At 43.7% G+C, this 12770-nt stretch overlaps 1 protein-coding gene across 15 annotated transcripts in view; it reads right to left on the minus strand.

Annotated features, from left to right (window-relative positions):
• LMO7 (LIM domain 7) overlaps window positions 1-12770 on the minus strand; it is a 149847-nt gene that overhangs the window by 100098 nt on the left and 36979 nt on the right. The window lies entirely within an intron of this gene.

A 12770-nucleotide genomic window follows, 5' to 3' on the forward strand; every position in this document is an offset into this window, starting at 1 on the left:
CCGGGTCATGTGGCCAGCATGACTGAGCCGCTTCTGGCGAAACATAGAGCAGCGCACGGAAATGCCCTTTACCTTCCCGCCGGAGCGGTACCTATTTATCTACTTGCACTTTGACGTGCTTTCGAACTGCTAGGTTGGCAGGAACTGCTAGGTTGTTATGCCTTAGCATATAAGTAATGCATTCATAACGACATTCAAGCCAGAAAAACAAATAGCTGCTAAACCCTCAAATGTCTTCCCACCCCCTTCATAAATTACCATTCTTCTGAACCATTCTTTTCTAATGGCATTCATCTTTTTAAACAGTTATACTAGGGTCTGTATTATTTGATCATTTGGATATTGCCCTCTACATGGAGCTGCCTTTAAAGACAATCTGGAAATTACAGTTAGTAGAGACATCACCTTGCCAACAAAGGTCCGTATAGTAAAAGCTATGGTTTTCCCAGTAGTGATGTATGGAAGTGAGAGCTGGACCATAAAGAAGGCTGATCGCCAAAGAATTGATGCTTTTGAATTATGGTGCTGGAGGAGACTCTTGAGAGTCCCATGGACTCCAAGAAGATCAAACGTATCCATTCTTAAGGAAATCAGCCCTGAGTGCTCACTGGAAGGACAGATCGTGAAGCTGCGGCTCCAATACTTTGGCCACCTCATGAGAAGAGAAGACTCCCTGGAAAAGACCCTGATGTTGGGAAAGATGGAGGGCACAAGGAGAAGGGGACGGCAGAGGACGAGATGGTTGGACAGTGATCTTGAAGCTACCAGCATGAATTTGACCAAACTGCGGGAGGCAGTGGAGGACAGAAGTGCCTGGCGTGCTCTGGTCCATGGTGTCACGAAGAGTCGGACACGACTAAACGACTAAACAACACAGTATGCCAAAGCAAGATAATAGAGACAGACATCAAGGATCCTGAACACTGATCCTGAAAGGTCAAAACTGCATGACCTAATCATTTCTAGGCTAAATTTAAGATGACTGTCTTATAAAGCCCTCTGATATCACTTGAGGGACCAGGTATATGAAATTCCACTTCATGTTGGCAGCCTGCCTGGGTGCTTAGATCAAGGGGAAGCTTTTTCATTGTTCCAGCACTAGGGTGATGACACAAGATAAGGCCTTTTTGGTGGTAGCACCCCAGTTATGACCTACCTTCTCTCTGGAAGTAAGCCTGGCATGGACATTGTTGACATTTAAGTGCCAGGTTAAAATCTGTTTGCCCAGAGACTTGTGGAACATCAGTCTGCTGCTGCAATTGGTATGCTGGAATGTTTATTATGTATTTTATTTGTAATAATAATAATAATAATTTATTTATACCCCTCCCATCATGGCCTGCTTGTATTTTGTTACAGTTGTTACTTTAATTGCTGTTTTAGTCCACTCTGGGATTAATTGATGAAGGGAGGTTTAAAAATGTCCCTAATAAATAAATATCACAGGCGGCTAACAGTTTTATTTCTAAGGTACTTTAGTAAGTATGACATTTAAGAAATGCAATTAGCGGACAACTTGTACTTTCAACACACACAAAAAATGGGATGCATCAACAGGAATAGACAAAAAAGAGAGAGAATCGATTTCAATGTACTGAAGAAAGAGTAGGTTGTACTCTTTTCTTTTCTTTTTAAATTCCTAGAGGAATACCTCATCTAGCTGAAACATGCTGGGCATCATTAAATAGCTCATTCTGCATATTGAGATCAGCGCATACTTTGCATCACAATGTCTAATCTCACTAGAAACTGCATACAGAAGGAATTACAGAACAGAGGTTTTTCCCAGCAGGCAACGCGCAGCATTCTCCACTGGCCAAGTTGACGCAAACTATGTTAACTAATCCCCACATCCCTGTGTCTGCAACCTTTGCCCTACAGCCTTGGTAATGATATCATGTATTAGATAGGGCATTGCTATTCATAAAAAGGTTTGATAAGAGCCTCTTACCTGCCTTTGATATGTTTTTGACATTAGAGATGTCAAATCAAATCAAATCAAATTTTATTAAACGGTCACAGACCAGGTTAACTCGTACAGCTAGTCAGCGAAGCATAACACCAGGAAAAAACAAAGGACAATTTCAATACAGATTAGGCCATAACAGCAGTTTGAAATTAGACAGCATAAATAAAATTAAGTATTTGCCTTCGCCTGCATATTGACGTTGGAAAGCTCTTGTTTCCTGCGCCTAATAGCGGCTACACAGAATTTGGCAACATTGATCGTAATTTCAGGAACCTTATCTTCTACCAAGGCTCTCATACGTTGGGGTTCTGGTACCTTTTTAAGCTTTTGTAGAACTGGGGCAATAAAGGTCAGGCGTAGATCCTCGTAGTAACTACAGTGCAGCAATACATGCAGACTTGTTTCCACTTCCGATGAGCCACATGGGCAAACACGTGACTCATATGGTTTGCCCTCATATCTGCCTAGCAGCAGGGCAGAGGGCAGAACGTTAAATCTGGCCAGGGTGAAGGAGTGTCTGTACTTAGGTATTTGTAAATCAGCCAGATAATTTGCGGGTGAGAACCCTCTTCCAAAGTCTCTAATTGTGGCATGTTTATCCATTTTGCCCATATGACATTGCAGCTCTATGTCCCTAATGCGTTGGAGCACTTGACTTCTGGCTCTCTCATATCCTGCCGCTATCAAGATCTGCGGGGAGAATCCCAAGCTTCTTATCTTTTCAAACAGGGAAGCTTTCCAGGTAGAATGAAAGGTGTCTAAGAGTGTTAAAGGAGCCAAACCGGCCGGGAAAAAAATAAGTTTTAACCAGTAGTGTATCTTTAGAATCCACAACCGCGCGTTAACGGGTGGTTGTCCAACTTCTAAGCGGACAGCTATATTAGATACACAGGGGGGGATTAGAGATGTCTAGTAGCTGTGGATTTGCTGCCCATATCGCTTTGGTAGCCAGCATGACATTATATTTAAATGAACACTCAGCAAAGATAGCGTTGTTCAGTTCTCCCCAAGCTAAATCCAACCCTGCCCACTCTACTGTTCTGGCTCAGAAAAACAGAAAAAGACTGCTTCAAAAATGGCATTTGGCAACTGTTGTATGACTGCTGTTTAAAAGCCAAGATCTCTTTTACTACTCGTCCCCTTAAGCCATTAATATATCATATCACTGTGGTGATAAATCGTTAGCTTTTAAAGCATTATGATTCATACTTTGATCACACACACCATTCACCAACTGGTTAATTCAGAGGTGTGGTGTATTTCTTTAATCCACATCAATTAATGAAAAAGAAAAAGGAATCCAGTGTGTGTCGCATGCACCTCATTTGACAAATCACATTCCAGAAGAAACGAGGCTATCAATTTCAGAGCATTCGACTTCCTTTACTCCAGTGCCTACACCCAAGTATGAGCCTGCTTGGCTTTCAGTGCATAAAGAACTAATTATTTAAACAACATTTCTGAAATTCCTGTGTAATTACTTGCTTGCTACTGTCAAAGTTTACTGAAGTAGATTTTCAATGCTCTTTGTGATATCCATATTTTAGTTCTAGGTTAGTCTTGTTGACTTCTTTCTCCGTGTGGCAAAAGAGAAGATTAAGCATCTGAATATTTATGTGGAGTGAAACACTCACATTAACCAGGTATTACTAACCGGTAACATATAGAATTTACCCAATGACTACTGGAGAACTAAAAGCAGATAAGGATCATACTTAGGACGTGGGCAGCCAACATGTCCATCCAGTTAAACCTTGTCTGGTGAACAGGCTATATCACACAGGGGTACTTGCTGCTACAGTGGTGCCCCGCAAGACGAATGCCTCGCAAGACGAAAAACTCGCTAGACGAAAGGGTTTTCTGTTTTTTTGAGTCGTTCCGCAAGACAAATTTCCCTATGGGCTTGCTTCGCAAGACGAAACGTCTTGCGAGTTCTTGCGAGTTTGTTTCCTTTTTCTTAAAGCCGCTAAGCTGTTAATAGCCGCTAAGCCACTAAGAGCCGCTAAGCCGCTAATAGCCGTGCTTCGCAAGACGAAAAAACCGCAAGACGAAGAGACTCGTGGAACGGATTAATTTCATCTTGCGAGGCACCACTGTACTTGCTAAGTAATCATTTTTATTTATTTAGAATAATTTATATATTACTTAAATTTGTGGTTTCTAAGTGGTGTGCAATACACATATACATGCACACATATACAAAGATCAATTAAAATTAACAGGATCAGAGAAACTAGAAGTTATATCCTGTCAATGGTACCCTTGTAAGATTTTAAGAGGTTATCTAGACCCTAGAAAACAGTGGCTAATAAAAGTTATCATTTGAGTTGATTGCCATCTATTTTCATCTCACAACTAACAAGCAGCAAAATGTAAACACAATGCAAAATGGCTGCATTAGGAGATTCTTTCTGGGTACTGTGTTCCAGAGGTGGAGCCACCAGCATACCTTAATGCACACTGGTTTGCGACATGAAGAGGCATTGCCAAGGCTGCTATTGCTGTGGGATACATGCACCACATTGTAATTTAAATATTTAGTTACCGCTGGAAAATAAACAATAACTTGAAGCTTCCAGGAATAATAATAATCAATTCAGCAACATCTAGGAGAGCCAAGTTTCCCAAATTTGGTCTAGTGCAACGGTGCTGTATCTTTTCCCGCAGGAGTTAAACGATGTGTAATTAATGCAAATAAAGGTAATTGTCCTAATTTAATTCGAGTGGCCATGCTTTTCAAACTCTGCAGGAGTCGCTCAGCATATTAAGGTAAATAAAGAGCAACAGTTAAACACCAAGTCGAAGAACTTATAAGAAAGACTGATTCAAACTGCCTAATTCAATTGACCTATATAAAAACAGTCAGCTTTGGAATTCAATGCTGGTATTACAAAGTAACCACCCTATTTCTAATAACATGTGTTACAGTAAGTTTGGGAGGGATGTCTTTTGTAACAGACACCACTCACTTACTGTGATTATAGATTTTGCATTTCTGGTTGTAGTCCATTTCATTACTGGGATGCCTAAAGGAATGTGTTGTGCAATAAGATCTATAGCTTTACCAGAAGTTTCACATGGTACCTTTCATATCTAACTGGAGTGTTCCTTGATGAGGTAACCAAAACAGATTTGGGAACTAGGTCCTGACTTGTAAGGATTGCATTCCTCTGTGTCAATGAAAGTTCTCTTTCAAGCAATACCATTCACGCAAGACCATGTTTCGTATTCTATTCCCCTTCCCCATCACAGCAGGGAGTTTGGGGCTGTGTGTGTAAAAGGATGAAAAGATGGCTTGGCCAATGGTGTCACAAGACCTTGAGCAGAATGTGCTGAAAAAAAGGAGGGAGAAAACAGCCTGATTAGAAAAACTAACCAACAAACTTAAACCGACACGGGGACAAATAGAAGAAGATGCCTTACACAGCCCAACAAGACAACGACAAGAATCCACCAACAGCGTACGAGTCAAGATGGCTAACCTGATTCAAAAGCACCCACCCACCCCACTCACACACGAAAACAAAGTTCACCACAGCCTAGGCCAGGGGTCTGCAACCCGCGGCTCCGGAGCCACATGTGGCTCTTTTACACCTTTGCCGTGGCTCCGGGGCAGATACTAGCGAGGGGAGGAGGCGCATTGTGCGCCCCGACACTCCCCACTGTGGCGGGCGCTGTACTGGCTGTGACGTCACATGGGGGCGGTGCGTGCGTTAGTCACACACCGTCCCGACGTCACCTTCCCGCCCGCCCACTACATTGTAAAGGGCATGTACGCTGGTCACTGCATTGAAAGGGGGCATGTACGCTGGTCACTGTTTTGAAGGGGAGTGAAGAACACACACACACAAAAAGGTAACTTGTTAATTTAACGTTTATTTCTATGAGGAGGAGTAATTCTGAGGGGGTCAAACAAAGAAATAATAAAAAAGTGACAAAAATGTTATTTTTATAATGACGAGTTTTGCGGCTCCCAGGTTTTTTTTCCTTCGGAAACGGGCCCAAGTGGCTCTTTTTGTCTTAAAGGTTGCAGACCCCTGGCCTAGGCCAACCACAACCTCTCTCACCACAAGCGAATAGTAAAAGGAGCACAAGCGAATAGTAAAAACCTGTGCAAGCGACGCTGACACAAAAACCCACACAACATTAAGTAGAATAGAAATATTGCCACCCGACCCCACCCCCACTCACCTCTTTCCCCCTTTTCTTCCTAATGTAACACTAATGTCTCAGCAAATAAAACTGATCTGTAGAAAATGTAACTTGAAAAAAGAGACATTGCACATACTTTTGTAAACCAAGAAATCATTAATAAAAATATGTTGTTGTTTTTTTGAAAAAGGAGGGAGAACTCTCTTTTAGGGAAAAACATGCCCTGCAACTCATTTCTCCCCACCATTCTTGCTGCCTTCTTACTTTTACAAACTTTACACACCTAACACACTTTTATCCCACATGTTGCACAAAGGGAAGCACATTAGTTCTGTCTGAGTTCTTTAATTCTCTTTCACTGTGCGGTCTTGAAGATTATCCAGTATGTGACTGAATCTCTCCTGCAAAACAGCGGCAGCCTGGAAGCAATCGTGATCTTTCTGACCATGTGACAAGGAGATTTTTGGATAAGCGTATCTCCACTTAATAAGCAGAGATACGAAGGAGCCTTTTGACTGCTCATGAGCATTCCTCTACAGTAGAAAGAAAACAGCGGACATGCCGCCATTACACTTCATTAGCACAGCAGGGAAGCAGCTAGCTCTACTTGAACAAATTTCTAAACATGAGGAATTATTCAAAAAGTAGCATCTCGCCTACAGCCAATGCAGTCCCATTTTATCACATCCTCCTGCTGCTCGTGAATTTAGGGCAAAGCAGCATCCTACACATTACAGAGTATGACGTGGCAGAATTGTGGCATCTAGCACTTTAGCACTTTCCCATGGTGGTCGTGAGGAGGAAGACTTTGGTGTTGTAAGCTACCATATCAGAGAGAAGAGCCTTCAGCACCGTTCTCTTCCTGCTGTGCTAGTTTACTGCACAAGAGTTTTAATGTGAGGGAAGGTTGCAGCAGGAAATTTTTACAGAAGACCAGCTCTACCCTTCATCGTGTGAACTGTGCAAAATGGTTCTAACACCTATGTTGGTCTCATAGAAGGGCAGCCTATTGTTCTGCTGCAAGCCCAATCGAAGCACACAAACTCAGAGGCTGATTCTTTCGGGAAGCTTAGTGAAATATGTTGATCCGACAACATGCCCCTTGCATTCCTCTTGGAGCCCGGAGGGGAGGCAGGGAGAGAGAGAGAGAGAGAGAGAGAGAAACTTAGCACAGAATTGCAGTTTGGTTCCTTAGCAAGCAATCTCACATGTCACCTGGGAGGCTGGAACACTTGTTCACACCTCCATTGGTGTGTCTGAGATTTAAGTGGCAGGGAAGGTGTTCCTACCTCCTGAGAGGCAGAAGAATCAAGCACAGCACCCCCCTCTGGAGAGGCAAGGGTAGAATCTGTGTCTGACTTTAAAGGCTGGATGGACAGAGTGACAGGAAGCTTCAGTACTGGCCTCTGACAGTTCTAGAGAGGGAGGAAGGCAGGGCGTGTGGATCTCACTGTGGTGACTGATGAGACTTGAGCGCAGGATGAGGAAAATTTGGATCCCGCACCCTTAGGATCCTCAGCATCAAACACCTGTGGATCACACAGTGACTTGCCAAGTCTTCTGGAGCCTTCCCCAGGGTCCACTGCAAGCCACCCCTCGTTGTCGTCTTACCTCAGCCAGCCCAAGACATACATGGAAGTAATGAACAACTCCAGTGTTGAACACGCACATCTGAAAAGCTAGTCTGAAGGAGGAATGGTGCAAACAGTGGAACCGTGTACTGCCTTCCTCATAACAGTGTACAAACAGAAGCAGATTGCTGCAGTGGTTTTCAACCCATGTGCCGTGGCACCCTGGAGTGCCTTGAATGATGGTCAGGGGTGCTGCGGGCAACACTGGCCTCTGTCCCTCTTTCCTTCCTTCTGATGTCCTCTCGCGTCTCTGCCTCCCAAAGGCTTGTTTGTTGCAGCAGCCCCAGCTACAAGCTCCGCAGACGAATGGTGCCTCTGGGGCTGGCCAGGGGGTGCTGGTTGCCAGAAGCAGAGGCGGCCCAAGGTATGGTGCTGGCCTCATGTTTGGCCAGTCTCCATTAGGCCACTAAGGCTCAGGGGATCCTCTTCCGTGGACTCAAAAAGGTTGAAAACCTCTGGATTACTGTATTGGGGATTTGGTTCTTGCAAGCCAGTCCTGCACACATTTTAAAGGCTTTTGGTAGGATACTTCCACCCTTTTCCAGAAAGCAGTAGAATAAAGCAAGGAGGAAGTGGCATGCTAAGTCACCACATATAATTTGAAAGAGATTTTTGGAGCCAAAAATTATAGTTTGCAGTGATTTTCTGTCAAAAGCAGAGCCTTAATAGTACTTCTGGATATATTTTAATAGTATTCATAGTTTCACTGGCATTGAGGCCTCTTACTGTTTATAAAAAGTTTGAGGTTTAAGGCTAAATGAACTCATCCTTCCTCTGAAAAGTCCTGAATTTAGCAGTGCTGCCCCCCTCAAAATACCAATTATATGCATATATTTTACAACTTAGTGTAAGAAACGGCAGACTTAGGTAGCTGCCTTTCAACCTTCTCTTCTTTATTGCAGTTTTCCAGTTTGGAAGCAGCTTCTAACTAGTTTTTCTTTTCGTGCCCAGGTTTTAGATGTGAGAATTCTGTTCTTTTTCCTGCTTCCCACTCTTTAAGATTCTTCCGGATTATCTCTATATCGTATATTTGACTAAAAAACAGAAGGATGCAATGTACAACACTTAAAATGTCAAACACATTTTCTAGCAATCTTCACCCGCCATGCACTCACAGTCAGTGCGCACTCAGGAACAACACTGCTTCCTTGAATACCATTTTATTTTTAAGGTATCAGACTTTTAAAATTTAAAACCAGGTTTGACAGTGGCTAAGGTAGGTGGTCTTAAACCATTGAGCCTAGGGCTTGCCGATTGGAAGGTTGGCGGTTCGAATCCCCATGATGGGGAGACCCAGTGTGGTATAGTGGTTAAGAGTGGTGGAATCATAATCTGGTGAACCGGGTTCGCTTCCCCGCTCCTCCACATGCAGCTGATGGGTGATCTTGGGCTAGTCACACTTCTCTGAAGTCTCTCAGCCCCACTCACCTCACAGAGTGTTTGTTGTGGAGAAGGAAGGGAAAGGAGAATGTTAGCTGCTTTGAGACTCCTTAGGGTAGTGATACAGCGAGATATCAAATCCAAACTCTTCTTCTTCTCCTCCTGTTGCTCGGTCCCAGCTCCTGCCAACCTAGCAGTTCGAAAGCATGTCAGAGTGCAATTAGGTAGGTACCGTGCACTGCTCTGGTTTCGCCAGAAGCGGCTTAGTCATGCTGGCTACATGACCCGGAAAAACTGTCTGCGGACAAACGTCGGCTCCCTTGGCCAGTAAAGTGAGATGAGCGCCGCAACCCCAGAGTTGTTTGCAACTGGACTTAACTGTCAGGGGTCCTTTACCTTTTAAGGTAGGTACAAGGATTCTAGGTAGATTTGCTGCTGAGTTTAATTTATATGTTACAGGTCATAACTAGGTACACATTTTGCACTATACCTGGCATACACAGTGCTGATGCACTGATCAGCAAAAATGCATTCTGGACTACATGTCAGATAACGATTTCTTTCCTGCTCAGCCATATGTAGATGTGACAAAAGTTTGAGAACTGTACCAGTCTAATGAAGTTAGGCAGTTATTTTGTTGGAATCCAAGAGAAAGAACAGATTTGAAATTAGAAGTGAAAATGAAGAAATGGGAACCCAAAACAGTACCATGTCATTTCTTTTCCCCAGAGCAAGGAAAAAAGATGTGTTTGGTGATCTTAACTCCCACTACTATTCTACAATATTGCTAATATCACACATTTTCAGCCAGGCTACCCTCCATAAAATGCAGCACTGAACATAATGAAGAATTAACTTTGTTATCAACACTTCCCATGGATCAGGCTTCAACTCGTTTCCATTACAGGGATGTTTTGTAAAGTACATGGCAAAGGGAGCATGGCCAACATTGCCCAGCATAGCCTAATGAAAGATGCACGGTGCAATATTACCACAGGTTCAGAGCCAACGCCAGGCTTGTTCACTGGCAAGGGATGAGAGAAACTGCCTCTGGCAGATATGTTCAAGTAATTACAGTCAGCAGAGGGAGGACGGGCATAAATCAACATAAAATCCGATGGAAGAAGGGAATCTGGATTCGTTCACTGATTTGAAGGAAGCTCAATTGTGTTCTCTACGACACCAACAAAAAAAATCCATTAACAAATATATACTGCAGAAGCGATAGCAATTTTGCTGTGAAAAACTGCTACAAATAAGCAGTGAACAAACTCACCATTTTCTTAGCAATACATCTGCACTTTCTAGCCTGAGCTAATCTCCCTTACACATCTCATTCTATTACCTTTGCCATTTGGTCAGTCATTTTCCTGTGTGGCAGCTTAAGCCTCAAATTGCAAGTTTTATTCTGCCCAAGTCAACCTGGCTCTAACTTGCATCCCGTCTCCCTTGCAGGAAACTTCTGGAGCTGTTTCACCTCACTATAACATGGCTGAGATGAGCTAAACAAGTTTGACAGAACCCTTCTCTCTTATTAGGGTGTGTCTCCCAGAACAAAAGATCAAATTACCACCCTGCTAGTTGCTATGTACATTACCCACATACCAACTACAGATTAACAAGCCAAAAGCAGGCAGGAGCTATTATTATGTATAAAGCCTCCTACAGAGTTGAAGGGACTGATTTCTAAAGCTAACCAAGGAAAATTCTGCTTTGTATATCTGTCTATGTAAGAAACTCCCTGCACTTGTCTCCTCTGAATAAGGTGGGGGGGGGGGAGAGAAGGGGAAATTGTTTGTAAAACATCAACAGCATGTTCATGTAGTGAAAGCCTGGCTATTTTGGTCCTCAACTGAAGGCAAACCCTGGTACAGCATCAGACTCTTGGAAAATCACCAATAATCATAAAGAGCCAAGGTGCCAAACCTGGAGTCAGTGTCAAGGGTTTTACGACAGCTAGATATCTTGTGCAAAAGAGGAAGACCCTAAAGCATTTGTCAGGATACAACAGTAGGATGAGAAAGAGGTTCAGGGTCCAGTAGAGAAATGCAGGGAGCTGCAGGCAAATGTGTAAGCAATCAGGATAAGCAATTAGGAGCTATGCGTGCTTCCATCCATCCGCGAGTCAATTAGAGGACCATCATGCAAGGCAGGTTGATGAAGAAAGGTATAAGGAGATTAAATAGGAAATATTTCAGTGGAAACAAATGAAGTTTAGCTAAGGGGAATCAGGGGAATAATCAGGGGAAGAGCCAATGAATGACCACAGTAGCTCATTAAGTCAGATGCTTGATAACTGCAGTTTGGACATAGTGGTCCCAGAAACAAACTGGCAGCCAGTGTAAGCGCTTTGGAACAAGGGTTATGCGAGTTCCAAATGGACTCTCAGCTAGTAATCTGGCCACTACATTTTTGATCAGCTGGAGTTTCTGAGCAGTCTTCAAGGATAGTCCCACACAGAGCGCACTGCAGCAATCCAATCGGGAGATTACCAGAAGACTGAATACAGTCGCCAAGTCACCTCTGTTCAAAATGAGTCATAGCTGACAAACCAGTGAGAGCTGGGAATAAGTACTCCTAGTCCCTGAGGCCACCTGAACCTTCAAGGACAATGTTAGATCCAGGAATACCCTCAAGCTACAGACCTGCTCCTTCCAAGTGATACAAAATAATAGAATTGGAAGGGACCCCAAGGGTCACCAATTCAACCCCCTGCAATGTAGGAATCTCAAGAGGTGGTCCCCCAACCAATCTGAAACCATACCAGATGCTGCTTAGCTTTGCAAATATGCTAGTGGCTCTATTGCTGCACCACTAGGCACTGAAAACCCATTCAAAACAGATCATCTCACCACCTCTTGGATTCAAGAACTTGCAACAATGCAGAGGCAGTTTGGCTTCAATGTTCACTGAATGTTCATTGACTTCATTGTTGCAGTGTGGCTTCACCAGGTGCACAGCCGAGGAGGGCGCCTTCTCAAAGCTTGGTAAGCACTTGCCAAGCCTCGGGAAGGATGCGTGAGGGCTCTGACAGGATCCTAGAGTCCTTCTTTCTCCTTCTGAAGCCAGACAAGCGCTTACCAGGAGATGGGAAGGACCCTGCTAGAGCCCTCACACCTCCTTCTCAAAGCCTGGCTTAAACTGGCGCCATGAGGGCTGGGGTGGAGGGTGTCAAATGGCCTTGCACAGGGTGGCATATTACCAAGGTCCATCCCCAACAATAACGCCTCTGTATTTTCTGGGTTCAGTCTCAATTCATTGGCCCATACTGAACCCATCACCATCTCTAAGTATGGGCCTAGCTCTTCAAACACCTCTCTCAGTTCAGATGGAACAGAGAGACAGAGCTGGGCATCACCAGCATATTGGAGAACTGCAGCTTTGGCACTGCTAAAAAGATGGGCAAACAGAACAGAAAATGGAGAATCAGCACTGGAGTTACGAGAGTATTTAAACCATCAATTTAGAGATTAGAATATCCTGAGCAATTGAACCATGCAAGTCCTATCAGAGTATCTAGGGGATTTCTACCACTTGGGGATAAACTTTGGCTCGCCTGATGTTACTACAATTCCCATCATCCCTGGCCATTGGCCAAGCTTGATGGGCCTGACAGGAGTTGTAGTTCAAGAAACATC

Source organism: Podarcis muralis, chromosome 4 (assembly GCF_964188315.1).
Source record: "Podarcis muralis chromosome 4, rPodMur119.hap1.1, whole genome shotgun sequence".
Lineage (NCBI taxonomy): Eukaryota > Metazoa > Chordata > Lepidosauria > Squamata > Lacertidae > Podarcis > Podarcis muralis.